This window comes from Taudactylus pleione, unplaced genomic scaffold, assembly GCF_031769625.1.
Source record: "Taudactylus pleione unplaced genomic scaffold, aTauple2 ptg000557l, whole genome shotgun sequence".
NCBI classification, from domain to species: domain Eukaryota; kingdom Metazoa; phylum Chordata; class Amphibia; order Anura; family Myobatrachidae; genus Taudactylus; species Taudactylus pleione.
Window position 1 is genome coordinate 2,391,607 of NW_028284959.1, and position 18,910 is coordinate 2,410,516.

Here is an 18,910-nt window from a genome sequence, read left to right on the forward strand (position 1 = left end):
GAATACTGTACCAACTCAGACAAAGGTAATTTTTAAATATAAATATAAACACATTTATATTGATGTATATCTTTTGTAAAAGGTAAAATGAAAACAGAAAAACAAACTTAAAACCATTGTTATAGGTATAGATAAATGAGACGCCAGATTAGTTTTCCATACACTGTATTTTAGTAGTCACAGATACAACACATTTTGGGTTCTTAGTAGATGAGTGGTTCAGTTCTGCTGAAAACCGAATACACCAGAAATTTGAGGATCTGAGTCGAACTAAACCCCAACTCGAATCACTTTTGGGGTTCTGAGTAGAACCGAGTCCGAGCTCTGGTCTTTCCGCAAGTCGGATATCGGATCTAAAAACCGGATCTCGCATGTTTTTGTAAGTCCCTCCCTTGTGATTTCAGGTGCCAATATTGGTCAAAATTTACTGTATATGTCTGAAAATTATTGTTATTGATGTTAATAATACAATAGGAAAGAAAACAGGTCCAAGTTACAGTTTTAGCTGGTTTTTTTACATTTTTAAAGAAATCTAATACCATAACCGAATCAAACCAAAACACTTGATGGTTGTTTTGCCAAAACCCAAACTATAACATATGACGGTGGTGTCGCGAGATTAATCATATTGCCAATCTTTTGAAAAACTTGAATCGTAATGTTTCTTTTTAAATATTCGGATTCCTCAACCATTTTTTCTTTTAACTCACATTATCGGTATTGACAGTCTATTCACAAAAAAATAAACTGTCGTGATGTCAGAATTGACTCACCAACACCTAGCTGGTAGTACTGTGGCCATGATGTAGGTGGCACGATGCCCTCTCAATATATTCCTGACTAAAAGTCACCACTGCTCCCCCAAAACAGACAGGAGGAATAAGGCAGTGATTGATCATATACTGACTGGTCACTGCATATTCCCTTCTGTCAGTGTAAAAACCTGCATAGATGAGAGAAGGACAGAATGTTTTTGAATTTTTTTTCTTTTGACCACCAGAAAAGGGACAGTGGCAAGAAACAGACGTGCTCTGGTGGCAAATGATCAGTAATGGCCCTGCATGGTGATCGGCTCTGTATAATCATTTTATGCATGAGGTATAAGTGTAAGACAGAGTACTAGTTAATAGAAACCAGCACAGTGTCAGTCAGCAGCTGCAAAGGGGGATAAAATCCTGGGACACGTAAAAAAAAAAGGGAATAAATGCGCATGATGCAAATATAGTATTACCATGGCATAAATCACTAATACCCCTTTTACACCGGAGCAAAAACCCGGGTTATTGCAGGGTTAACCCGAGTAGCTCCTTGGTGTAAAAGGGGAGAGGGTTGGATCGTCGGGTCGAGTGACCCAGCAATCCAACCCAGATAACTTGCAGAGTTTAACACAGTAGTAACCCGTGGAACCCTTCATTGTGAACGGCGCACTCCGGGTCACGATGACCGTCAGCACGCCGCATGCCGGCCGATTGGTCTGGCTTCAGTGGCGCTTGGAGATGACGTCATCTCCAAGCGTCCACTGCAACGCCGGAAAGGCCGGGTCTATGCAGACCCGACTCCGGTGTGAACGGCGCCGACTGAGGAATGTCCTTGGTCGGTGCCCGCTAAATTTACTGGTCTGATCCGGATTGGAACCCTGTTCCAACTCTGCATCAGACACGGAATTTAGGTGTAATAGGGGTATAACTGCATCACATCCTGAATATTGGCACCACACAATAGGAGGGTCACTGGTAAATTTACGAGGGTACAAAGACAGGCAGCTTTAATTATAAGAAATTAAAGGGTAACATTTTATTTGAAAAAAAAGGTTACAAAAATTTGTGATGCTAAAATTTTTGGGGAAACAAGTCATCTTTGAGATGTCCTAATTGATATGTAGAAATATATTTGAGGTCAGTACAAGGTTTTGTTTAACAATCCTAAAGTCCATACAGGGAACAAGTGGTCATCAATTGCAAATGAAAAATAGATACTGACAGTAATTAGTGGTTAGCATTGCAATTCCCCACCAGGGCCCTCTCTTTGCAGAGTTTTTTGTTCTCACCAAGTATATGGGTATTCTGGTTTCCTCACACACTCCAAAAAATTTACTGGTATGATAATTAGCTTTAAAATAAAAAATGTAGAGAGTAAAGGTGCGTACACACGTAACGATTTTTGGAACAATTTAACTATAACAACGTCGTTATCGTTCAATCATTCAAAAAATCGTTCAGTTTCTGAGTTATCACGATGAACGAAAATCATTGAAGCGCGCTCCCGTTTGTAGTTTGTAGTTCATTTCAAACCGTCCAACATAATGATTTTCATTAAGGGAAGGAACATTTTTCGTTCATTGCTGTAAAAATCTTTCATTACACTTCAAAAAATCTTTCACTTTTCAAGGGAAAATCTGACAGAAAATCGTTGGTTACAAAATCGTTACGTGTGTATGCACCTATACAGTATCAACCAATCAGCCTCTGCCACTTTACAGGCTGTGTTTGAAAAAATGACAGATAAAAGCTGATTGGTTGGTATTTTAAGTCTCTGCACTATATCTCTCTCCAAGATTTGATAAATCTGCCCCTTAGATTGTAAACTTCTAAAGGGTAGGGTATGATATGCATTATATATATTCTCTGTACAGTACATCACGTTGGAGCTACTGTCTCTATATAAATGAGCAAAAACAATAAAAAATGTAACCCTTATTTTTATTCTCAAAAATTTCAAACGTGAATAACTGGAAAAACACTGCAAAAAAAACAAACTAGAAAGATTACCTACATTAGCTTAACAAGGAGACAGTTTAAACATTTTAAAAACAAAATATTCTCAGTGCTAGAATATATATTACTGAAAAAAGTCTGCAAATCATTCATTATTTAAATGTAGGAATCAATTATACATCAAATAAAGTAGTCAAAGTAATATAATGAATCACATGGGCTTGCCTTCGCACCACCTCATGTAACTAATTTAAACATAGGCATAAAAATGAACACTGGACAGAGAAATGACTAGTAATGATCACATTATGCAGAACATCTATTGTACTATTTCCAAAGTTGTTGCATCTGAATGAAGTTTAAATTTCAAACAACACAAAACTTCTAGGAACCATCATAAAGGGATGTCCCTGTGGTGATTCGTTTATGGTCAAAGGGCCAGCAATGCAGTGGTTAAAACCACTGCATTACTGGCCCATATATATATATATATATATATATATATATATATATATATATATATAAAATATATATACACATATATATATATTTATATATATATACATACATATGTATGTATAGATAGATAGATAGATAGATAGATAGATAGATAGAAGTCTATCTACCTATCTATCCATCTATCTGATATCTATCTATTGTTCTATCTATATACTGTATATCATCTCTCTCTCTCTCTCTCTCTCTATATATATATATAGAGAGAGAGAGAGAGAGAGAGAGAGAGAGAGAGAGAGAGAGAGAGAGAGAGAGAGAGAGAGACAGAGACAGAGACATATATTTGCTTCATTAGTTTTACTTTTCTCACTATCTGTCAATGGCTTTATTATAATAAGTTATCACTATTGTGAAAGTAAGTAGAATAATATGAGGGTGTTTTGTTTCTCATGAAATCACAGATCACCACCATCCATCTTAGCTCCTGTGGTGGCTTTATCATGTCATCCATCATTTTATTTAATCTTTACCAGTCTGTATGGAAAGGAATTTATTTCTCACTAGATTTGCTGCTGACATGTATCTACCTCTTACTACTTATTAGTGGAATTGTACATGTTATTCTGTGTAACCATCCATATCTACCCATATATATATATATATATATATATATATATATATATATATATATATATATATATATATATATATATATATATATGGATATTCCCAATAAATACATTTCTATCTTTAAAATTTTGTGTGATCTATCTATCTATCTATCTATCTATCTATCTATCTATCTATCTATCTATCTATCTCATATCTATCTATCTATCTTTCTCATATCTATCTATCTCATATCTATCTATCTATCTATCCATCTATCTCATATCTATCTATCTATCTCATATCTATCTATCTATCTATCTCATATCTATCTATATATCTCATATCTATCTATCTATCTATCTATCTATCTATCTCATGTCTATCTATCTATCTATCTCATATCTTTCTATCTATCTATCTATCTATCTATCTATCTATCTCATATCTATCTATCTATCTATCTATCTCATATCTATCTATATATCTCATATCTCTCTATCTATCTATCTGTCTATCTATCTATCTATCTCATGTCTATCTATCTATCTCATATCTTTCTATCTATCTATCTATCTATCTATCTATCCATCTATCTCATATCTATCTATCTATCTATCTATCTATCTCATATCTATCTATCTATCTATCTATCTATCTATCTATCTCATATCTAGCTATCTATCTATCTATCTATCTCATATCTATCTATCTATCTATCTCATATCTATCTATCTATCTATCTATCTCATATCTATCTGACTTTTGCAATAGTCTCCTTACTGGTCTTCCCAAAAACAGGCTATCGCCATTACAATCCATTATGAATGCAGCTGCGTGGCTTATCTTCCTTGCCTAACGTTCATCGTCTGCTGCCCCGCTCTGTCAGTCCCTCCATTGGTTGCCGGTTTTCTACCGTATTCAATACAAAATACTGTTACTTACACATAAGGCCATTAACCGAATTAAACCAACATACATCTCTTCACTCATCTCAAAATATCTCCCAACCCGACCTCTCCGCTCAGCACAAGATCTGCGTCTCTCATCACCGCGCATTACTTGCTCCCATTTACGGTTACAGGACTTTCTTCGGGCTGCACCCACTCTATGGAATGCCTTACCACACACAATAAGACTTACCTCTAGTCTTCAATCCTTCAAGCGTTCCCTGAAAACTCACCTCTTCAGACAAGCTTATCAGATTCCAGAACTGACCATATAACCTTCATAACTTCCATGTCTTATTCCAATCCCTCTCACAGTCCACACATAACCTCACATATTGTCTTTCTTTCACATACTCCTGACATTTTGCCGACATTCCTGTGTGACTGGATCATGCAGCCAACCAAGAAACTCTCATTCTGGCTGGAACAAATTGCAATAAATAGCACCTATCCTTGTGTATCAATGCCTATTTCCCTTTAGATTGTAAGCTTGTGAGCAGGGCCTTCTTACCTCTATGTCTGTCTGTTATTACCCTGTTTTGTTCTATCAATGTTTCCAATTGTAAAGCGCAACGGAATATGCTGCGCTATATAAGAAACTGTTAATAAATAAAATAAATAATAAATATCTCAAATCTATCTATCTATCTATCTATCTATCTCATGTCTATCTATCTATCTATCTATCTATCTATCTATCTATCTATCTATCTATCTATCTATCTATCTCATATCTATCTATCTGTAATCTATCTATATATCTATCTATCTCATATCTATCTATCTATCTATCTATCTATCTATCTTTCTAGTCATCTATCTCATATCTATCTATCTATCTCATATCTATCTATCTATCTCATATCTATCTATCTATCTATCTATCTCATATCTCATATCTCTCTATCTATCTTACAAAATTCATACTTCTGTTTGATTGATTGTTTATCCGATTGGGGTGAAGCCAACGCAAGGTGGTCCAGTTGGATTCTGGTCAAGTTTTAGGGGGTTTAGGGCCCTGTCGGACCTCTTTTTGGTGTAGACTGGGCAGAACAGTGACCCGGTGAGCTTGTTCTAGGCCTTCCACTGGATGGAATTGGACGAAAACTCACAGAGTGGTAACATTGGGTCACAGAAGACATAATAGGGGGTTGAGGTCCCAGTCAGATCTCCCATTGGTGTACACTGGGCAGAACTTTGATCCAGAGACACTGGTCAGAATTTTGACCCAGGGAGCCTGATCTGGACCTTCCACTCAATTGATTTGGATGAAGCTTCACAGAGGGGTGGCAATTGGTTTGGGATATGCCTAATTGAATGGTTAGGATCCCAGTCGGAGCTCACGGCGGAGTGAGCCGGGCAGAACTTTTACCCAGGGATCCTGTTCTGGGCCATCCACTGGATGGATTCGGACGACATCACATAATTTGGACAAAAAAAGTGGTAACTTTGGATCCCAGAAGATACACTAGGGGGCAGGGCTGGATTAAGGTCTAAGGGGGCCCCTGGGCAGCAAACATGTGGGGGCCCCTATTAAATATGGACAAAATGGGGGTATGCGCAATGGGGACCATATAGTTCGTAAGTGGTACATTGACAAACAGCAATAAGCTAAGCTCAGCGCTGTTTGTTATTACTGAAAAGTGGCCATAACCCCCTTAGCGACTGCTAAAGGGGATGTGTCTCATTGTGAAATGGGGCCCATGGGCTCCACATGAAAACAAAAACACAGGCACACACACAAAAAATACACACAATATACACCCACATGAAAAATTACTCACCAGTCGTGCAATCTTATTCATATTACACCAAATAGTAGTGTCCCTTATTCATGTTATGACACACAGCAGTGCCCCTTTTACACAATGCCCACAATAGTGCCCCTTATACACAATGCCCAAGTAGTAGTGTCCCTAATACAAATAATTCCCACAGCAGCAGTGCCTCTTACACAATGCCCACAGCAGTAGTGTCCCTTATGCAGTGCCCCCAGTAGTGGTGCCCCTTCTACAGTGTGCCTAGTAGTGGCAGTGCCCACAGTGGTAGTGTCTCTTATGCAGAGCCCACAGTAGTAGTGCCCTTTATGCAGTGCACCCAGTAGTAGTGCCCCCAGGAGTGGTGCCCCTTATGCAGTGCCCCCTATGCAATGCCCCCATTAGTAGTGCCCCCATTAGTCATGCCACAGTAGGGATGTCCCCTGTTGTAATGTCCCCTGTAGTAGTGCCCCAGCAGTAATGCCCCAAGTAGTGAAGCCCCTTGTAGTAGTGCCCCCAGTTGTAATGCCCCTGCAGTAATGCCCCAGTAGTAATGCCCACTGTTGCAGTGCCCCCAGAAGTAGTGCACCCTGTAGTAGTGCCCCCTGTAGTAGTGCCCCTAATAGTAGTGACCCCAATAGAAATGCCCCAGCATAAATGCCCCCTGTAGTATTGCCCCAATAGTAATGCCCCCAGTAGTAGTGCCCCCAGAAGTGGAACCCCCAGTAGTGGAACCCCCTGTTATAGTGCCCCCTGTAGTGAAGCCGCTTATATGAAAAAAAAACACAATACTTACCTTAAGCCCTGCTACCGCGTCTATCTGGCTGGCCGCTCCTCGCAACTATGGGAGATACATCATGACGTCTCTCCCATAGTGCACTGCAGGAGCTGGAAGCCGGAGCTCAGGTGTGAGCTCCAATCCCCGGCTGGTGCTGCCGGGCACCCGGCTAATGGAGACTCCCTGCAGGGCAAATGCCCCTGTAGTCACCCGCCCATTAAATTGGCACTGCAAAGGGGGTTAGGGTCCTTGTCCGTCTACTTGTTGGTGTATGCTGGACAGAACTTTGATCAGCAGAGCCAATTCACAGAGGGGTGGCAATTAATCTGGGATTCCTAATGGAGTGGTTGGGGTCCCAGTTGGACCTCATGACAGAGTGCGCTGGGCAGAACTTTGACCCAGGGAGCCAGTTGTGGCCCTTCCACTGGATGGATTCAGACGACAGGTACTTCAGCTAATATATATATATTAATTGATCAAATTGAAAGAAACATTTTCAAATCTAAAAATTGTTCACTTCAGGGGCAGGTGACAGATTTAAATCTGGTACAGGTTGAGTCTCCCATATCCAAATATTCCAAAATACGGAATAATTTTGGCATTACTGAGATAATGAAACCTTTGATTTTTGATGGTTCAATGTATACAAACTTTGTCTAAGGCACAAATTATTAGGAATATTTTATAAAATTACCTGCAGGCTGTGTGTATGAAGTTGTATATGAAACATAAATTAATTTAATTTCTGTACACAAACTTTGCTTGAGCCACAAAATTATTGAAAATACTGTATAAAATTACCTGCAGGTTGTGTGTATAAGGTGTATATAACACATAAATGCATTCTGTATGTATATTGGGGTCCTATTCCCAAGATATTTCATTATGTCATGCAATATTTCAAAATACGAAATATTCCGTTATCCAAAATACCCCTGGTCTCAAGCATTTTAGATATGGGAGACTCAACCTGTTATTTTACTTTAGCAATTTAGCCAAGCTAAGCCACCTTCATTCTTTATATGCAGCAGTAGCTGCTCCTAACTATCTCTTTCACACTGCACTTTTCTTACTATGGCGGTGCCCAGGGGTGGCTTAGCTGGGCTAGTTTGGGGGTGTCCTGCGCTCTGGATTTGAATCGTAGTATGTTAGGGACCTACCCTACAGAGGTTACCTGGATATGGAGGGTAGGCCCATAACCTTGGCCAAGATTATGCTAAAAACCTCTATTGATTGCAAAATTGTATTGCATTTATATATTATTAATAATTTGGAGTTGTGCACCTGAGATTTGTCTGTTTTTGTGCCTGCAATTTGTCTCATCAGGTTGCACCTCCCATTATATATATATATTCAGGGTGTGCAGTCCAGAAATCTTTCCCATATACTCTATTTAATGTGCTTTATTGCACACCTGAGGGAAAGGAGACGCCCTCAGTCTTGATTAGCACCCCTACCTTATTGGTTTAAAAGCATGGAGTCTTGTAAGGAATATGCACACAAGTAATAGGCACAATTCTAGGTAAGTCCTACAAGTTTTATATACTGTAGTGCAACTTTGGTTCACTTTTGGGGTGTGGGTCCCCCTGGATTGCCTTTGTTGATCTGTTTCAGGGCACCGCATTATAACACATTTTTCTTTTATAACACATTTTAACCCTTCACTGTTTGTTTATTATATATGTACCTCACTTTTTATTTTCATTCTTTATATGCAGCTGCAGCTGCTCCTAACTATCTCTTTACACTGCACTTTTCTTACTATGGTGGTGCCCTGGGGTGGCTTAGCTGGGCTAGTTTGGGAGTGTCCTGCGCTCTGGATTTGAATCGTAGTATGTTAGGGACCTACCCTACAGAGGTTACCTGGATATGGAGGGTAGGCCCATAACCTTGGCCAAGATTATGCTAAAAACCTCTATTGATTGCAAAATTGTATTGCATTTATATATTATTAATAATTTGGAGTTGTGCACCTGAGATTTGTCTGTTTTTGTGCCAGCATTACATAAGTGTCAGATGTTACTATGGTATACTGAGGTAACATTACAGCATTACAGAAGTGTCAGATGTTACTATGGTATACTGAAGTAACATTACAATCATTTCATACTGTAAGTGTCAGAGGCTTTTATTGACAATTACATTAAGTTTATGCAAAGAGTCAATATTTGGCTAAGTGGCTCAGGGAACAAAACATCATAATTTTGGGTCCATGGCCAGGAACCTCCCCAGACCTTAATCCCATTGAGAACTTGTGGTCATTCCTCAAGAGGCGGGTGGATAATCAAAAATCCAAAATTCTGACAAACTCCAAGCATTGATTAGGCAAGAATGGGTGGCCATCAGTCAGTATGTGGCCCAGAAGGTGAGTGACAGCATGCTAGGGCGAATTGCAGAGGTCTTGAAAAAGAAGGATCAACACTGCAAATATTCACTCTCTGCATAAACTTAATGTAATTGTAAATAGCATTATGAAATGCTGTCATTTTACCATAGTAACATCTGACAAAAAGGTCTAACAACAGTGACGCAGCAATATTTGTGTAAAACAATTCTTGTGTCATTCTCAGAACTTTTGGCCATGGCTATCTATCTATATATATATATATATATATATATATATATATATATGTATATATATATATATATATATATATATATATATTAGGGGTGTGCACCGGCCACTTTTCGTGTCTTGTGTTTTGGTTTTGGAACTGGATCTTTCTTCGTGTTTTGGATCTGGATTGGTTTTGCCAAAACCACCCTTCCGTGTTTTGGGTTCTGGGTTTTGTGTTTTGGATCTGTATTTTTTTGAAAAAAAGCATAAAAACAGCTTAAATCAAAGAATTTGTGGATTTTTCTGCTCCTATGCAATTATTAACCTCATTTACCTTCATTTCTACTCATTTCCAGTCTATTCTGAATACCTCACACCTCACAATATTGTTTTTATGGCCAAAAGATTGCACCGAGGTAGCTGGATGACTATGCTAAGCGACACGAGTGGGCGGCACAAACACGTGGCCCATCTAGGAGTGCAACTGCAGTGGCAGACAGGATGGCAGTTTGAAAAACTAGGCCCCAAACAGTACATACTGCAAAGAAAAAAAAGAGGTGCAAGATGGAATTGTCCTTGGGCCCTCCCACCCACCCTTATGTTGTATAAATAGGACATGCACACTTTAACAAACCAATCATTTCAGCGCCAGGGTCTGCCACATGACTGTGGCTGAAATGATTGGTTCATTTGGGCCCCCACAAAACAAGCTGGCAATTAATGTGTCCCTGCACAAACTGGCTCTACGGAGGCAAGATGTCGTCCTCATCCTCCTCTTCCACCGATTCCTTGGATAAAACAGGACAATGGGATTTAGGTGTCCCTGGACTGCTTACGGTCTTAGCCAAAGTTTCTGAACTTGTCAGTAACTTTTTATGAACGCGCTGCAGGTGCCGTATAAGGGAGGATGTTCCTAGGTGGTTGACGTCCCTACCCCTACTTATTTCACCTTTACATATGGTACATATGGCAAGACAGTTGTTGTCCTGATTCGGATAGAAATATTGCCAGACCAAAGAGGTGGAATGTTTGGTCTTCTGCCAAGGCATGACCGTGGTGGGCTTTTTCATCCCACAGACAACAACTGTCTCCCCCGGAGTCTGATTTAAACAAACCACATCACCATCAGAATCCTCCTCGCCAACTTCCTCCTCAGTGCCATCTACACCAGTATCCTCATCCTGTTGTACTTCAACAGTGACATCTTCAATTTGCATATCAGCAAGTGGACTGTGGGTGCTCCTTTCAGCACTTGCAGGGGGCGTGCAAATGGTGGAAAGAGCCACCTCTTCCCGTCCAGTGCTGGGAAGGTCAGGCATCGCAACCGCCACCACACTTGGACTCTCCTTGGGGATTTGTGATATCTTCTTAGAACGCACAGTTCTTCGCTGTGCTTTTGCCAGCTTAACTCGTTTGATTTTTTTAGCGGGAGGAGGGCTTCCATCGTCATGTGAAGCTGAACCACTAGTCATGAACATAGGGAAAGACTTTAGCCGTTCCTTGCCACTCCTTGTCGTAAATGGCATTTTGGCAAGTTTACGTTTCTCTTCAGATGATTTAAATGTTTTTTTCAATGTCATTTTCCTGAACTTTGTCATTTGGGATTGTATGTGCCCTCTACTATGACATTGGGCATCGGCCTTGGCAGACGACGTTGATGTCATGTTATCGTCTATGTCATGACTAGTGGCAGCAGCTTCAGCACTAGGAGGAAGTGGTTCTTGATCTTTCCCTATTTTATTTTTATCTGAGAAAGTTTGGTCCTCCATTTATGTTATATTGATATATACGTGCGGCTAAGGCGCACACAAACACAGAAAATTATTTTTTATTTTTGTTGGAGACTAGTGCACTTTGTGGGTTACACCACCCTTTAAGAAATGAGCCAGCCGGCCCTTTACTTATGGGACACAGGCGCACGCTTGGCGCTGTTCTTTTGTTGATGCACGTGCGGCTACAGTGCACACAATTCACAAACACAGAAAATATTTTTTTTTTGTTTGGAGTGTACTTTGGGGGTTACAGCACCCTTTAACGGACAAGCCAGCTGGCCCTTTACTAATGGGACACAGGCGCACGCTTGGCGCTACTCCTTTGTTGATGCACGTGCAGCCACAGTGCACACAATTCACAAACACAGAAAATATTTTTTTATTTTGTTTGGAGTGCACTTTGGGGGTTACAGCACCCTTTAACGGACATGCCAGCCGGCCCTTTACTAATGGGATACAGGCGCACGCTTGGCACTGCTCCTTTGTTGATGCACGTGCAGCCACAGTGCACACAATTCACAAACACAGAAAATATTTTTTTATTTTGTTTGGACTGGAGTGTACTTTGGGGGTTACAGCACCCTTTAACGGTCAAGCCAGCCGGCCCTTTACTTATGACACAGGCGCACGCTTGGCACTACTTTGTTGATGCACGTGCGGCTACTGTGCACACAATTCACAAACACAGAAAAAATGTTTTTTTTTTGCTCTTGGCGGGAGCACCCCTGATGGACAGGGCACCCCCTGGACAGCTACACTACAGCACCCCTTTAGGACTGGGACACTGCACAGGACTTTGGAGTGGACACAGCCCCTATGGACAACTGACTGCACAACACAGTCCAGCCAGCCCCTATGGACTTTGGAGGAGTGGACACAGCCCCTATGGACAACAGCAGCACAGCGCAGCACAGTGCAGCACAGCCTAGCACAGCACAGCACAACACTACACTGCACTACACTACACTACACTACACAGCCCATCTAGCCCTAACTCCCACCCTCCCTCTTCACTGTCCACAGCCAAGTGAGAAAATGGCGACGACGCGGGTACCTTATATAGGATCCAAAACACGCGAGACCCGGAAGGCGGGATGATGACGTTTTGCCTCGATTTCTGATCCGAGTCAGGCGGGAAAAGTCGAGCGTGACTCGGATCGGCCTCGGATCAAGGGGGCTCGGGGGGGTTTGGATTTCACAAATCCGAACCCGCTCACCCCTAATATATATATATATATATATATATATATAGTAAATATGTATATATATATATATGTACCACCCAGTGCCTGCGACAGTGTGTTTGTGACTGTGTAGTGTGGATCGCACTCACTGCGGTCTGCACTACACTCACTGAAACCGACTCCACTACGCCACTGATCATTGGGCAGGGAGGGTTTCAGGGTACTCAGAAACCCCCCTGCGTGCGCGTATGTATGGGTTATATTATCCGGGAAGAGTGATCTTCAACTTCGTTTCAGGCAGCCTATACTGTGCGAAGGCATGGACTAATGGCTGTTCATCCGCTGTAGGTAAGGTGGTCGAGAACCTGGATGAGTAGTCTTTTACCTTTCGCCAGGACAGCTGCTTTTCAGTGAAGATCTATAAATTCCTCCAATACAGGTTATACTATCACTGCAAATAGCCGCAATAAGATATATTAGGTATTAGGGCAAAATTGTGGTCCCTAAAATTAAGTAGACAGCACTATCTTTATCTTCTGTGCAATGTCATTGTCCCAAGTGATTTTTTATATCATGAACCCCTCAATGTACAATGCTAATAGTGCTTTATAAATAAATTATAATTTCTACTAGTAATACAGATAATGATAAGTGCTAATTATATAAGAGGATGTGTGTATCTCTCTCTTTTTCGCTATCCTCTGCCATAGTAAGAAACAAAATATTGCAACCCCATTTCTCCTGGTCACTGGTCCGTGGCACCTGCATTGCTGAATTTTTGTATATATTGTACATACAGACTGTTGCATACGGATCATAGTGAGAATCTCCTGGTCAGTGGCGTAACTATAAATTTTGCTCCCCCATGCCAAAAAAGTTTCAGGCGCCCCCCCCACCCAAAGATCAAACACACCCAAAGACTACGCTTAAGGTGTGTGGCTACATGATACAGCAACGTGCCTTACACTTTATGACGCACTAAGTAATGCCACTTATAACACAGTGTGTCACACCGGAATGCCCCTTACAACACATTATGCCACACCGGAGTGCCCCTTACAACACATTATGCCACACAGCAATGCCCCTTACACATCCCACACAATAATGCCACATATAACACATAATGACATACAGTAAAGCACTTATAACAAATTTATGCCATGCTGTAATGCCCCTATTTCACATTTTGCCACACTGTAATGCCACATACAACAGATTATGCCACATACAACACATTATGCCACACAGTAATGCCCCTTACACATTATGCCACACAGTAATGCCCCTAATAGCACATTGTGCACACAGTAATGCCAAATACACATTATGCCAAACAGTAATGCCCATTACATCCCACCCTGACAGATCTACTTCACCAACCCTCCTTTCTGCTCCTGCCAGTCCGTCACCTCAGCTCAAGACAGGTTGCACAGTTTTTATGTCCGTGTAGAACCAGATTATTGGGAACATAGTTTATAACCTGTAAACTGTGTATCAAATTAGTGCCCCTTATACAGTGCCCCCTGTAGTTGTGCCCCAAAATGCAATGCCCCCTGTACTAGTGCCCCTTATGCAATGCCCCCTGTAGTAGTGCCCCTTATGCAATGCCCCCTGTAGTAGTGCCCCTTTTGCAATGTCCCCTGTAGTAGTGCCCCTTATGCAATGCCCCCTGTAGTAGTGCCCATCATGCAGGGCCCCCTGTAGTAGTGCCCATTATGCAGGGCCTCCTGTAGTGCACCTTCTAGTAGTTAGCTGCCTGTAGTTAGCCCCCTGTAGTTAGCCGCCTGTAGTTAGCCCCCTGTAGTTAGCCCCCTGTAGTTATCCCCCTGTAGTTAGCTGCTTGTAGTTTGCCCCCTGTAGTTAGCCCCCTGTAGTTAGCCCCCTGTAGTTAGCCCCCTGTAGTTAGCCGCCTGTAGTTAGCCCCCTGTAGTTAGCCCCCTGTAGTTAGCCCCCTGTAGTTAGCCCCCTGTAGTTAGCTGCTTGTAGTTGCTCCCCCCCTCTGCGCGCACACAAACAAACACACACAAAAGAAAAAAACACAAACACTTACCTTTATCCCCGCTCCAGTGCTGCTGCCGTCCATACCCCGGCGTCCGCTCCTCGGCACTATGGGAGTGATGTCATTACGTCACTCCCATAGTGCCCTGCGGGACCCGGAAGACGGAGGGAGTTCCGTCCTCCGGCTGCCACTGGGGGTTTGAATAGGAGCCGGGCCCGGCAGATGGAGGGTGCAGGGGGTGCAACCGCACCCCCTGCACCCTTCTTAGTTACTATTACTGCCCCGTCGCCCCCAAGCTACCCAGCACCTCCAAGCCACCGCGGGGGCTGCGGGGGCAGTAGTTACGCCACTACTCCTGGTCACTGGTCCGTGGCACCTGCATTGCTGAATTTTTGTATATATAATTGTACATACAGACTACTACATACTCATTATAGTGAGAATCTCCTGGTTTTCTCATCCACTAAAACTGAACTTCATAAAAATATTGCCTGAAAGTGAAACTACCGGTCCTGTAAACGCTGAACTATCTTTCTTTTAATAAATCTGTACTGGTTTATCACAAAATTACAGGCAAAGTAACACTTTTGTCAGATGCTGTTAAAAACAACTTTTATAGTCCATTGATTTTCTCATCTGTGACCCCGAGAGGACTGTTTGGTCCATCTAAAAGTGAGAAAATAAGTTAGAATGTCCTACTGTAGAAGGACTAGTTCAAGTATTAATAACCAACTGCTATTTCTTCATTTGCTTGTTTTTTTTTACAACCTTCTAGAATATGCACCAAAAATTATAAATGTAGCATGTTAATTTGTAGAAGGGTTGAGGTCATGTTGTCAATAAGGAGTGTGGAACACATTAATATGTCTTAAAAGAAACAAGCATTTATAATGCATCACAAATTACAAAGACAAGAAACAATGGGCCTGACTCACTAAGGATCGCAACTGCCATTACGCACGTAATCGGCCGATTGTTGCGTTCTGCAAATGCGGGTGCAATGCAGTGGGTGCGCATGAATGTTCCCCGGCGATCATTGTGACTAAACACAGACCTATCACAGAGTGATTGACAGGAAGTGCCGTTTGTGGGCGGTGACGGGGGGTGGTCGGCAAAACGCAGGTGTAACTTTGCATTTTGAACGTCGTTGCAGGGGCGTGCAGAAATTATCCACTGCATTGCCATGTGCAGCTTGAGTACTCACAGCGTGCGATGAGGTTAGTGGTGTCGGAGTAAGGTCTTGTGCAAGTATACGTGAGGCTCCGATTGTACTCAATGTTAACGGTGGTTTGCAGTCTTGCTAAACATTACGGATGTGTGTAAGGTGAGGTGGGCATTCTTATGTGTGCTGTGCCGGGATAGCGATAGCAATGGATTAGCGTATCATGGTAGTCAGACTGCGTGCGTTATCGCAGCCGCGGTTGCAGTTTCGATCCCTCGCAAATCTGGACCAATGTTGCCAAATTATTACGTACATGACACTAAATTTGTATGTATACCTGTACTGTATGTAGATTTCTGTTCATTTCAGAGGCCGGACCGCCCCTACTCCTAAATTTCATGGTCGTCATCATTCACAAGGCACACTTGCACATAACTGGTGCAAACAAATCCTTCCTAAAACAGGCCTATTTACTCACACGTGCAACTCCTCATTACCCACAATTCCACCGACACACCCTCTCTGAGCCCACATGAGAATGTCTCATTACAGTCCAATTACAGTATGCAAGTGGCAATGCACCCGATATGCTCAGAGGTGCAGCCTGTGCACCAGATCCCGACCAACTCGGACAAGATGAGCGTTTCTCTTGCTCAAAATGTGCATCTTATTGGCATAAATAAAACAACTGGAAGAGATAAAACTACTTTGCTAGATTACACTGATCAATGTGATGTGCGACACTTGTTCATCTGTGTGCGAAGGAGTCTGAATCTCTATACAACGCGCTAGGAGGCAGCGGCCGCAGCTTTTTTTTTCCACCGAGCTCAGGTTCAGTTATGCTTTATCTGCGACTTTGCACGAATTCCTGTGTAACGCCCCTTTTTACTAACTCCCATTTCACTAGTCTAATGTACCCACCAATATCCTCCTAATAACTGGTGTAACTTCTTTTTAAATCAGTGCCTCCACCCAAGTATAAGTAAGTAGTATGGGCCTACTTGGGAAAACCCTTATTTAAGTCTTGAATTATAGGTGTGTTATGTAACATTGGTTCACACAATGAATATACATTTTACCAGAATAATTATGTCCTTCTTTCCTCCACTGCTCCTCCAGGAAAGTGACGCACAAGATACAGGCCTGATTCAGAGCCGGACGCTCTGACAGAGCGCTTGCTCTGAATCAGGGCTGGTCTTTTTTTTTTAAAACTTGTGATGTCAGTGGGGCTGGCCCCAAACGGTAGGTGTTCCCATGGGAACGCCTCCGTCTGGGCAGCCACGCCCCTGACCCGCTCACCAAAGGGGGCGTGCTGTCACTCAACATCGACACCACGCTCCCTTTTCTGCGAGGCCCGAAGCGACGGATTGCCCGTCGCTATCCGGGTTCTCGCGCATGCGCACGACGGAGCCGGCTCCATCGTGCACATGCGCTCTGGGCCACCATCGACCCGGTTGCGAGCGCTCAGTGCTTGCGACCGGGTCTGAATCAGGCCCACAGTTTGAAAAATACTTATACTTTAGTAAGATGGTTGTAAATTAGTGTTAATACAAATTCAACATTATCATTCCAAGCATTGTACATATGATGTTTATATGTTAACTGAACAAATTAGGCATATCACATAAAAACATATATACGGTCCGTTAACTGAAATAAATGTAAACTCACATGTCATGCAATAGTACACTAGCAAAGTCCCCTGTTTATTTAGAGAGTCGAAAACATCAGACAAAAGTGATGCATTTGCAATTTGTAGAATGTTTCTTATGCTCTCGCAATATTTTGGGAACATCCTTCAATTTAGAGAGGATGTAAGAAGTTCTCTGTAAAGGGGTCTATCCATTAGCAGATAAATTTGAACGATGAACGATTTATCGTTCAGTCGTTCAATTTATCTGCTAATGGATAGGCTCTGAACGATGAAAATGCGCACTCCCGCGGCCGACAAATTTGGTCTTTTGTCTCTCCAACATGTTGGTCAATTATCATTTATCGCTGACAGATATTAGAAATAAACGACGAACGACGAACAATTTTTTAAATGAAAATGAATAGAAACATAACAAAAATCCACTCCCAGAATGATGTAATGCAATATCGTTCGTCGTTGGCAAAAATCTGTCATGTACATGACCTATATCTGTCACAGCAGCCCCAGGAACTTTCAAAAGATAGATCTTTTGTCTTTTGTCTTCAGAAAGATCTGCTAATGGATAGGCCCCTATACTGTTACCAGATACAGTTACTTTCTTGCCAACTATGGTTACTGAAAGTATCTATGTAAACAAGTTACTTTTGTTTCAGTAAATAAAATATATATTACTTCACAATGAGGGTCGAACACCCCGCTCGCCCCAAACTCTCTCCGATTCACTATTATTAGTAACAGAGTTGTGTGATGGAAAACTAAACAGCCTTAGGTTTTCCAGGTTCTGATTCCTTTGTATAAGTCACTTCTTCCTGTTTGCTTCTGTGAAATAGGTATAGGAATACAGTCTGCCCTAATACAGGATGATACTGCGTGTATGTGCAGCGTAATTAGTCACTCACATCTGCTGCTGCTCTGAGCCCCTTCAGTTAACCGCCTGTCTCCTCACCCCCAGCTGGCTTCTCCGAGGTAGCTCTGCTCAAAACTGCATTTCACAGGGGGCCTACTTCTCTGAGCAGCCTTTTGTGCCGACCACCTCCTGGTCACACTGAGCCTGTGCTAATCCATCTCCTCTACCTTCACTGAATCTGCAAATGTAAGCTGTAATACTCTCCTCGCTGACAGGTGTCTGTGTAACAGTCAGTGTAAGTTGTAATACTCTCCTCGCTGACAGGCGTCTGTGTAACTGTAAGTGTAAGCTGTAATACTCTCCTCGCTGACAGGCGTCTGTGTAACAGTCAGTGTAAGCTGTAATACTCTCCTCGCTGTCAGACGTCTGTGTAACTGTAAGTGTAAGCTGTAATACTCTCCTCGCTGA